The following is an 11,253-nucleotide window of genomic DNA, read 5'->3' on the forward strand; positions in this document are numbered from 1 at the left end:
GAATTCTACATGCACAAGGGAAGTCTATACTCCGCTGTCCCTAAAATACCTAGTAAATAATTCCTGTAGTGAAATTGAGAGATGTACTTTCCAAGTTTCAGTGTCCCAGTTCATTATTTGACAGGAAAGTTTTCTACTAAACACAAAATCACTCTACTGTGTGATCTTAGGAGTTCAGGGAAATAACTTTGTAATTCTCATTCTTTTCCCAGTCCATGTGAAGTCCATCACACTGACAATTTTGTATCCATTTTCTGTAATTATCACCTCTTACTCCCACTAATTTTGAAATACTGCTCCAAACAAGAGAATCCAGGAAAAAACACAAATGCTCTCAAAAAGCTAAACGTTCAGAAGAGAAAGATTTTCCTGTGTTATCACTTTTCTTTATTCCTGTCTTTATGGAAATGTCTCACTGGATACCCCTTCTTTATTATTCTTGTGCTCAATTCCCTTTTCAGAATTTGAAGCTACTCTGTGTATTTCACTGTCCTTCAGAAGGTCGTTGTTCTACTCTGTTGATCTGTACCTCCCATCAGCCTCTATCCCATCCTAAAAATTGCTAACACATTACCTTCATTTTATTTAGGTAACTTTTGCCAACTGCATGACATTTCAGGCCTACAAATTCCCTTCTTAGAATCTGAAAACAATTATACTCTAGGGTCTCATCGCTATCTCACTGTGGAGGAGTCCTTCTGAATAGTGTCAGACTCACCCTGGAATACATAATGGAAATATACTCCTTCCTCTTCACCTTCTTTTACCCTTACATGAACCTCACCAGTCTCTGATCATCACCTGACCCTGTTGAACATCTGACAAGACTTAGTTCCAAAAGTCTTCTTGATGTCTTGGAGCAATAGCAATCTGAATTCAATACCAGGCTGACCTTGGAATACTGAAAGGAGCCAAATGGTTACTGTTCATCTTTCTTTACCCTAACATATGCCTCATTATTCCTTGCTCATCACATTTGTAAATGATTGCTTTGCACGATGGGAAATATTTATTCAGAAACCTGTTCAGCTCTTTTGGACATTCTGGTGTTTTATCCCTGGCATTCTGTTGGTATTCAGCAGGCTTGTCAATCTTTAATAAAAACAATGATTTTGAAATTTTACCTCTAATAAAAACAATGGGTTCTGTAATGGTGAGAAATGATACCATACCTCAAGAACAGATGTTTTCAACAAAAAAGTTTTCACTGAATCAAGTCAACCATCTGAGAATAATTTCACTGTGAGTTGAGGGAACTTATTGAAAATCTACATAATTTTGTTTCATAAGAGCTTAGTCCCTGAGTATATTTACACCCATCTGTTCAGTTTCCTGACCCTCATCAGCAGTCACATGAGCCATCAAACTCAAAGGAAAAATAAATTGCACTCCTGCCATATTTTCTAGTTCAATTCCCCTAGGTACTATCTTCTCTGTGCCTGTTTCCATAACAATGTAATTAATACGTGTTACTAGAAACCACTCAACCCAGAGAAGGGCTCCAGTGGCCAACCTGCTTGGTAGAGCCACAATATCGAGAGTATGAAAAGAACCCCAAAAATTAAACAATAAGAAAACAAATAACCCAATCAACAAATGGACCAAGGACCAGAACAGACACTTCACAGAGGAGGATATACAATCAATCAACAAGTACATGAAAAAATGCTCACCATCTCTAGCAGTCAGAGAAAAGCAAATCAAAACCACCCTAACATACAATCTCACTCCAGTAAGATTGGCAGCCATTAGGAAGTCAAACAACAACAAGTGATGGCGAGGATGTGGGGAACAGGGTACACTTGTACATTGCTGGTGGGACTGCAAATTGGTGCGGCCAATTTGGAAAGCACTATGGAGATTCCTGGGAAAGCTGGGAATGCAACCACCATTTAACCCAGCTATTCCACTTTTTGGACTATTCCCTAAAGAACTTAAAAGAGCATACTATAGGGATACTGCTACATCGATGTTCATAGCAGCACAATTCACAATAGCTAGACTTCGGAACCAACATAGATGCCCTTCAATAAATGAATGGATTTTTTTAAATGTGGCATTTGTACACAATGGAGTATTACTCTGCACTAAAAAAATGACAAAATCATGGCATTTGCAGGGAAATGGATGGCATAGAGCAGATTATGCAAAGTGAAGCTAGCCAATCCCTTAAAAACAAATGCCTATATGGGGTAAAATTGGGAGTTCATAACACACTTGAATCAAACTGTGAAATATGATATATTAAGATCTATGTAATGTTTTGAATGACCAACAATAAAAAAATGCCAAATGCCTTCTGTGATATAAGGAGAACAAGTAAGAACAAAGCAGGGAGGAAGAGCATGACAAGAAGATTAACATAAAACAGAGATGAGAGGTGGGAGTGAAAGGGGGAGAGAAGGTAAATTGCATGGAAATGGAAGTACACCCTCATCATTATACAAAATTACATATAAGAGGAAGTGAGCAGAAAGGGAAAAAAACAATGGGGAGAAATGAATTACAGTAGATGGGGTAGAGAGAGAAGATGGAAGGGGAGGGGAAGAGAGGGAAGATAGTAGAGAATAGGAAAGGCAACAGAATACAACAGACATTAGTATGGCAGTTTGTAAAAACGTGGATGTGTAACCAATGTCATTCTGCAATCTACTGTATATGGGGTAAAAATGGGAGTTCATAACCCACTTGAATCAAATGTATGAAATATGATAAATATGATATGTCAAGAACTATGTAATGTTTTGAACAACTAATAATAAAAATTTTTTTTAAATTCAAAAAAATAAAATTTACAAAACATATGTGTTAATAAAAATACATCTAAAACAAGTTCATTTTCTGTTAATGTGAAGTATCCCTGGAATTGAAGCAAACTTGATCATTGTGAACCATATTTTTTCATGTGCTCTTAAACTCAATTTGGTAGTATTTTGTTGAGAATTTTTCATCTATATTCATCAGGGATACTCTTCTCTAATTTTGTTGTTGTTGTTTCTGTTGTGTCCTTATCTGATTTTCTTAAAAAGCTAATGCTGGCCTCATTATGAGTTTGGAAGGCTCCTTCTGTTTAAATTATCTAGAGTAGTTTTAGAAGGATTGACATTAATTCTTCTTTAAAAATTTGGCAAAATTCAGCAATGAAGCATCCAGTCCTGGGCTTTTGTTTTTTGGAGACTTTCTATTACAGATTTAAGCTTTGTTTTAATTCAATTTGTTAAGTTTGGATGTGAGTTGTCTCCCAAAAGCTCATGTTTGAAACAATCCAAGACGGTTCAGAGGAGAAATGATTGGGTTGTAAATGTCTTAATCATATCAGTGATTTAATCCCCTGATAGAGATTAACTGAGTGGTAACTGAAATGGTAGGGTGTGGCTGAAGGGGGTGGGAACTGGGTCATGACTTTGAGTATATATTTGGTTTTGCTTTAGGGGTTTTGGGGGATTTGGGAGGGGATACCAAGAATTGAACATAGGGAAGCTTAACTACTGAGCTACATCCCCAACCCTTTTTCATATTTTATTTACAGACAGGGACTCACTGATTTGCTGAGGGTACCTTTAAAATTGCAATCCTCTTGACTCAGTCTCCAGAGCTGCTGCGATTACAGGTGTGCACCACTACACCCAGCTGGGTATACATTTTTATCTAGAAATTTGACTCTCTCTCTCTCTCTCTCTGCTTCCCTCTACTACACTCTTCTGTCATGATGTTCAGCCTCACCTTGAGCACAGACCAATGGAGCTAGCTTTCTATAGACTAAAACCTCTGAAACTGTGAGCCCTCAAATAAACATTTTCTCCTCTACAGTTGTTCTGCTTGGGTCTTTAAGTCATAGCAACAAAATAGCTAGCTGAAACACAATCTTATTACCTAGTATTGATCTAGTCAAGAGAAGATCTAGATTTCTAATTCAGCCTTCGTTTCTCTGGGACTCTAACCCAGCTTCTATAGTACATTCATAATCTTAATATGAAATCAAAATATGTTCCAAAAGAGCTTCAGCAAATTGTAATCCAGAGATTTCTGATCCGTAATCAGAAATGAAGACAAAGCCTTCAAAGGTACCCACTTTGAGTCCTGAATCAAACGTCCATGAATCCAATGACGAATATGATTCTAATAAAATCAGTGAAAAAGGTGATAAAGAATGCTATATATATAATGTCTATTCCTATTTGGCACTTTGATATTAAAACTCTCCAGTCAAATACTTCAAGAATCCTATCTGTAATTGAAAAACTTGGGTTACGTCTTCCTACAGTCAGGGACAACATATGGAGTACAACAGCAGCTTAATAAAAAGCTATTGTAATAGACCTTAATTCAGGATTTGTATTTGAGAAGATTCTGGAAATAGGAAAGTAAGGGTCTTCTTTGAATTCAGTGTTTTCAGAGAGCATAAATGATGCAAAGACTGGGAATTTTTTTTAGAAGAGAGAGAGAGAGAATATTTTACTATTTATTTTTCAGTTTTTGGCAGACACAATATATTTTATTTGTATGTGGTGCTGAGGATCAAACCCAGTGCCCTGGGCACACCAGTCAAGTGCCTTACCACTTGAGCAACATCCTCAGCCCCAAAGACTGAGAATTTTAATAAATCATCTAGGAAAATACACAGAATGAAGTTAAATATGTAATTTGTGATGAAGCAGCAGTCACATATTAACAGGAAGATTTGAAGTTTGGCAATTTTGGTATTTGCATACTGATCTTCTTTTGTACTTAAAAAAAATCAGGAAGTGATCTTGTTTGTTGTTGTTTGTTCTGTTTTGCTTTTTCTCATGTCCTCACAGTCACTGAGTGACCTTGTTTGCTGCTGGTGTTTTGTGAGATGTTTTTCTGTTCAACACAGAAACTTGTTGGCTAGCTGTGAGCACCAGGTAAGCCCTACAACTCCAAAGCCTGAATGGCTGTTTCAGGCCAGTTCCCAGATTTCAGAAACTGCTTTTCTTTCTTTCTCTCTCCCCTCTTTCTCACACTCCCTCCTTCCCTCTCTCTCTCCCTCCCTCCTTACACCCCCATTAGTCATTGCAGATAAGACAAAAAATTATGGGTCAGTTGGAAGTTGATAGAAGAGTTCGGTGGCATTAAATTGAACATTTGAATCTGAAGTAGGATAGAAGAAATAAGAAATTCAAAGGACCACATAAAGGAAGGACAAGAAAATAAGACTTAATTCAGAAATTCTGCATACTTTTCCAGACATGTCACTTCCTAAGCCTGTCTCCCTTCCAGACCTGCTAGTCTCAAATGCCTTGGAAACCTGTAAACCTACCTGGTCAGTATTAATTAATCTCCTAATAAATTAATTAATCAAATATATATACAATAGTTTGAGGAACCTATAATATAGGAGACTTTCTAGCACTATATATTGATTAGATAATGAAGACTACATCAGCCTAAAAATCTAGAAATTGACCAGACCACCAAAAACTATCTCAAGATCACTGGACTGACATCATTACTATATGCCTTTGTGTATCCACTCCTTATAAAATTTCCTTTAAAAGAAGAACCAAGAATTCCACAACCATGTCTCTTCCTCTCTTAAGACAGCCTGCATTTGCCCTTGAATGTATATTCCTTGCTCTACCCCAAAAGGCATCTCTCTATGGACATAGCACTCATTCTCCCTTGAATATATGTCTACTTTCCTAGGTAAACCTTTGGTGCATGCTGAAATTCTTTTCTGTCATTTATGCCAAGAACCCCACTGTGGTGAGCCGTTTCTGTGGACTGTGGTCGCCATTACATGATGGCGCTGGCTCCGCTGTGGTCTGTGAAGGACAACTCCATATCAGAGAGAGTTGGCATGTTGTCAACTCCTTATCAGAGAGAGTTGGCATGTTGTTTTCTGTGAGAAGGGTCCACGTGGCAGCTTCGCATTGGGGTTCGCGGTGCTTTATTAAGGCTGGGAGGGGCATCTGAGGATTATTAGAAAAATATCAAGGGCCTGAATAAACTGCTGAAAGAAGATTCCTGAGTCGCGTCTTCCTTGCGGGCAAGGGGGTCGTGACAAGTGATGCTGAAACCCGGGAGAAAAAACCAGGAACCAGAACTTTCAGCAGCCAGGGAGGCACGCCGGTAAGTCCCAGGTAAAGTGGGACCCGCTGTTAAAAAGCAGAAAGCTCCTCTGTAAATAAACAGGGAGCGTTAAAAGGTAATTGCTCCTCTGTAAATAAAGAGAGGGCGTTACATCTCATAGCAATTACACTCTATATTTTCGTTTTTGTTTTCTGCGTATTTTCGTTTTGTTTTTTGTGTATTTTCACTTTCGTTTTCTGTGTTTTCTTGTGTTACGTCATGGGTGCCGTGACTTCAAGTCCGCTTCTTCTGGTCCTAGATGACCTTTTACGTTCCAAGGGACTGGAGGTGAAACGTAGTACTTTAGAGAAATTTTTACAGAGGGTGGATACTGCTGCACCGTGGTTCGCATTTTCGGGCAGCCTCACTACACCCAGCTGGGATTAATTAGACAAAGATCTTGATTTTGCTCGTAAACAGAACGTACTAGAGGGTGGGGTGATACCCCTCTGAAAAATGATCCGTAGTTGCCTTACAGATGACAGATGCCAGGAAGCACTTACTAAAGAACAAAAAGTTTTAAAACAATTACATAAAAAAAAGTCAAAAACGACAGAGAACAAAGTGTCTCAGGAGGATGGGAGTGTGCAGGGCGTGAAAAACGGGAGGAGACGACTGTATCCAGATCTCAGTGTGCTGCGCACGCCCCCATGCAAAAGTGGGTCAGAGATAAAAAACGATGAGAAAGAAAAGCTGGGGACGCTGTCTTGGAAGCTAGGGAGTTTAGCTAAAGGGAACAGAGATAAACAAAGACTCAAAAAAAGACAACCTCCCGATCGGCCTCCATATGGCGGGGGTGGTTCGGGACAAAGTTTCCACGCCCAAACATGGAGGGCTGTTAACACTAAGATGAGTCTTGCTTATCCAGTTTTTCAAGATAATAATAAAAAAAATTTCATGAGCCTTTAAATTTCAAAATTATAAAAACCCTGGTGGAGTCTGTACACACTTATGGGGTCAATGCCGCTTTTACACTAACTCAGGTAAAAAATCTGTCTAGATACTACATAACTCCCTCTGATTGGACTAGCCTCGTTCGGACTTGCGTCTCCCCAAACAAATATTTGGACTAAAAAACATTTATACTAGAGGGCGCAGCAGAGCAGGCTGCCCAAAATCATACAACAAAACACCCCCATTGGGACAAAAAAATACTTTTAAGACAAAAAAGATTTGCTAATCAACAGACAGGATTTCCTCTTAAAACATATAACCAAATTAATAATATTTACATTCGGACATAAAAATCACTTCCAAATAGAGGAGAGGTGTCTGGTAACCTAACTAAAATTATAAAAGGCCCTACAAAACCCTTTTCAAATTTTGTAACAAAAATGATGGATACCACTAAAAAAATTTTTGGAGATCCTGATAAAGCCATGCCCCTTATCAAACAATTGGTTTTTAAACAATACACCAAAAAATATAAAACAACAATTACTCCTTATAAAAATAAAGACATAAAAACATAGATAAAAGTGTGTAGAGAGATTGGAGAACCTTTAACTAATACAGGTCTTACAACTACTGTCCTTCAGATTACAAAAAGGGGTGGTTCTGGTGCCAAAACATGCTTCCATTGTGGTCAGCCTGGTCATCTCAAACGTAAATGTCCCAAAAAAAACAATTTCAATGGACCTCCCCATGGTGGCTTTCCCAATGGCCCTCGTTTACCAGGGTTGTGTCCAAAATATAAAAAAAAAAAAAAACATTAGACAAAAAAATATAAATCAATAAAAAACATCCAAGGACAGCCTATTTTAACTGGGTCAAAAAACGGCCAAAGGGGCCCTCAACCCCAGGGCCCACAAATATATGGGACAATAAAAAATGTCACACCCAAACCCGAGACATGGCCATCTCTACGCCATCCCATAAAACACAAAAAGCCACTACAGGTACAACAAAATTAAACCTCTATTCCACCTCCAGACTCGTACTAACACCTAAGATAAAAGTCCAGTTAATAAAAACTAAGTTCAAAGGGCCTTTACCACCTAACACTGTGGACTTATTAATTAGACGTGCTTCCTCTATTTTACAAGGTCTTCATGTTTTTCCCGGAGTCATAAGCCCTGATACTGTAAAAACAATAAAAGTCATGATAAAAACTCCAAGAGACATTGTGTCTATCTCCCCAGGAGATCAAATTACTCAATTACTAATTTTGCCTAATTTACATAACCACTTCCCAACTAACTCACAGTCACAAATAAAAAATAAAATTAGTAACACTAAAAAAATTGTGTCTATTTGTCACTAAGTATAAACAACCACCCCACTTTAAAATTAATCATAAAAAATAAATCTATTGTGGGACTACTAGATACAAAAACAAATCATAGTATTATAGCCCTTAAAAACTAGTCTAAAAAATGGCCAATACAAACTTCTGATCAATCCTTAAAAAAACTTAGATATGCCCAAACTCCTCAAATTAACTACAAACATCTATCCTAAAAAAAAACCCAAAAAAACACAGTGGTACCTTTCAACCTTATGTGCTTAATTTACCTATTTCTTTATGGGACCATAATCTGATAAAAAACATAAGGTTCACCCTTAGTAATAACTATTCCCTAATGTCTCAACAAATTATACAAAATATGGGGTATAGACTAAGTCTAAAACTAAAAAAACATCTACAGGGGCATAAACACCCTGTACAAAGTCGTCAAAAACTTAACAAATTCGGTCTGGGTTTTTCATAGGGACCACTGAGACTCAAATACCCATAACTTGGCTCACCGAGGAGCCTGTTTGGGTGCCTCAGTGGCCCCTTCCCTTGGCTAAACTGACAACAACCCATAACCTAGTTAAAAAAAAAACTTAACTTGGGCCACATTCAACATTCTACTTCTCCATAAAATACTCCCATATTTGTCATTAAAAAAATCAAAAAAATAACACCTACTACATAATTTACAAACAATTAATACTCAAATACAACTTATAGGGCCCATTCAAAAAGGACTGCCACTACTTTCCTCTGTTCCTCAGGGCTAACATATCATTACTATTAACATTAAAAACTGTTTCTTTTCTATTCCTTTACATCCTAAAAACTCACAGCGTTTTGCCTTCACCCTTCCCTCGTGTAATCACAAAAAACCAAATCAAAAGTTTAAATGAGTTGTTTTACCACAAAAAATGTCTAACAGTCCCACAATTTGTCAAATATATATAAAAAAACACTCACACCTCTCAAACAAAAATATCCTTCCATCAAAATTATTCATTATATAAATAATATATTATTGACAACCAAATTAAAACAGTCAGTTAATAAAACCTATAAAAACCTAATAAAATTGTTAACTCAATATAAATTACATATTACACCTAAAAAAGTTCAAACAAAAAATTCTATTAAATATTTAAAAACAACAATTAAATATAACATATTAAAACCACAAAAAGTTACTATAAAAACTCAAAATCTCCAAACTCTAAATAATTTTCAAAAACTGTTAAAAAATATTAATTAAATAAAAAGTTATTTACATATTCCTAATATCATACTCCAACCTTTATATACTATTCTTAAGGGTGATCCAAATCTTACTTCCCCTAGTACCCTCACTAAAAAGACCAAAACGGCCCTTATAAAAATAAAAAAAAACTATACAACATACTACTCTATACAAACTCCAAAATAATAAACCTTTCCAGTTATGTGTGCTTGCCACTATACGACAACCTACTAAAATACTATGACAAAATGGGCCTTTACTATAAATCCACCCACATGTATCCCCAAAAAAATCTTTAAAATACTATCCTAATACTGTTACAACGTTAACACTTAAAAAAAATTCAACAAAACATTCAATTTTTCGGACAAACACCTTCTTCTCTTATCATACCCTATTCTAAAGTTCAACTTAATATTTTATGTACTACTCTAGACAACTAGACCATTCTATGTTACTCGTTTCAAAAAAATATTAATAATCATTACCCTTCTCCTCCATTACTCCATTTTGTTAAAAAACATCCCATCATTTCCCCTAAAGTAACTTCACCCACTCCAATTCCGGGGACTGTTAACATTTTTACTAATAACTCTAAGTCTAAAATAAAAACTTATGCAATTAATAACTCTCCCCCTGTCCAACATCAATTTACTCCTAAAAATCCACAATAAATAAAACTACAAATTGTCATTAAAATTTTTAAACAATGTTCTTTTCCTTTCAATCTCATTTCAAACTCCATCTATGTGGTACAAACACTCAAAATTCTAAAAACTATAAAAACTATTAGTAACACCCATAATATATCTACTTACTTTAATCAACTTCAACTACTTATCCGTAGCCATACTGCCCCTTTCTATCCAATACACATTCGGGCTCACACCTCTCTTCCTGACCCGTTATCACAGGGTAATACCTATACTAACTCAACAACTAAAAACCAGTTGATATACTTAACCTCCTCCTTAAAAAAAACTAAATTGTTTCATCACAACTTTCATGTCAATACTATGACACTACACAAACGTTTTTCCATCTCAAAAACAAATACTCATCAAATAATATTACAATGTCCCCATTGTGTCACATTTCTTCATCCTCCTACTTATAGTATAAACACACAAAAATTAAAACCATTGGTTGTCTAACAAATAAACATAACTCACGTGCCTAACTTTAGTAACCTCAAATATATACATGTTTCTATTAACACATACTCTAAAATTATTCATACTTCTACTTTATCAAAAAAAACACATAAAGTCATTACTCATTACTTAAAAGCATAAACAACATAAAATACACCTTCATCTCTTAAAACTAATAATAAACCTACTTATACTAACAAACAATTTACATCTTTTTGTTCTACTATAAAAATACAACTTACTCATGGGTTGCCTTACAATCCTCAAAAACAAAACATTGTTAAACATGCCCACCACACCTTTAAAAAAACCTTAAAAAAACAAAAAGGGGAAATAGGAGTTGACCACCACACTCCTAAAGAACGCCTGTCCTTAGCTCTTTTTACCATTAATTTTTTAAATTTGGATATTCATGGCCACTCTGCGGCCGATAGACATGTGTCCCCTCAGCCCTCTGTGACTGGCTATGTTAAGTGGAAGGATGTTCTTACGGGCCGATGGAACGGCCCTGACCCTGTGCTGACATGGGCACG

The sequence above is a fragment of the Ictidomys tridecemlineatus genome, chromosome 6 (genome assembly GCF_052094955.1).
Source record: "Ictidomys tridecemlineatus isolate mIctTri1 chromosome 6, mIctTri1.hap1, whole genome shotgun sequence".
NCBI lineage: Eukaryota > Metazoa > Chordata > Mammalia > Rodentia > Sciuridae > Ictidomys > Ictidomys tridecemlineatus.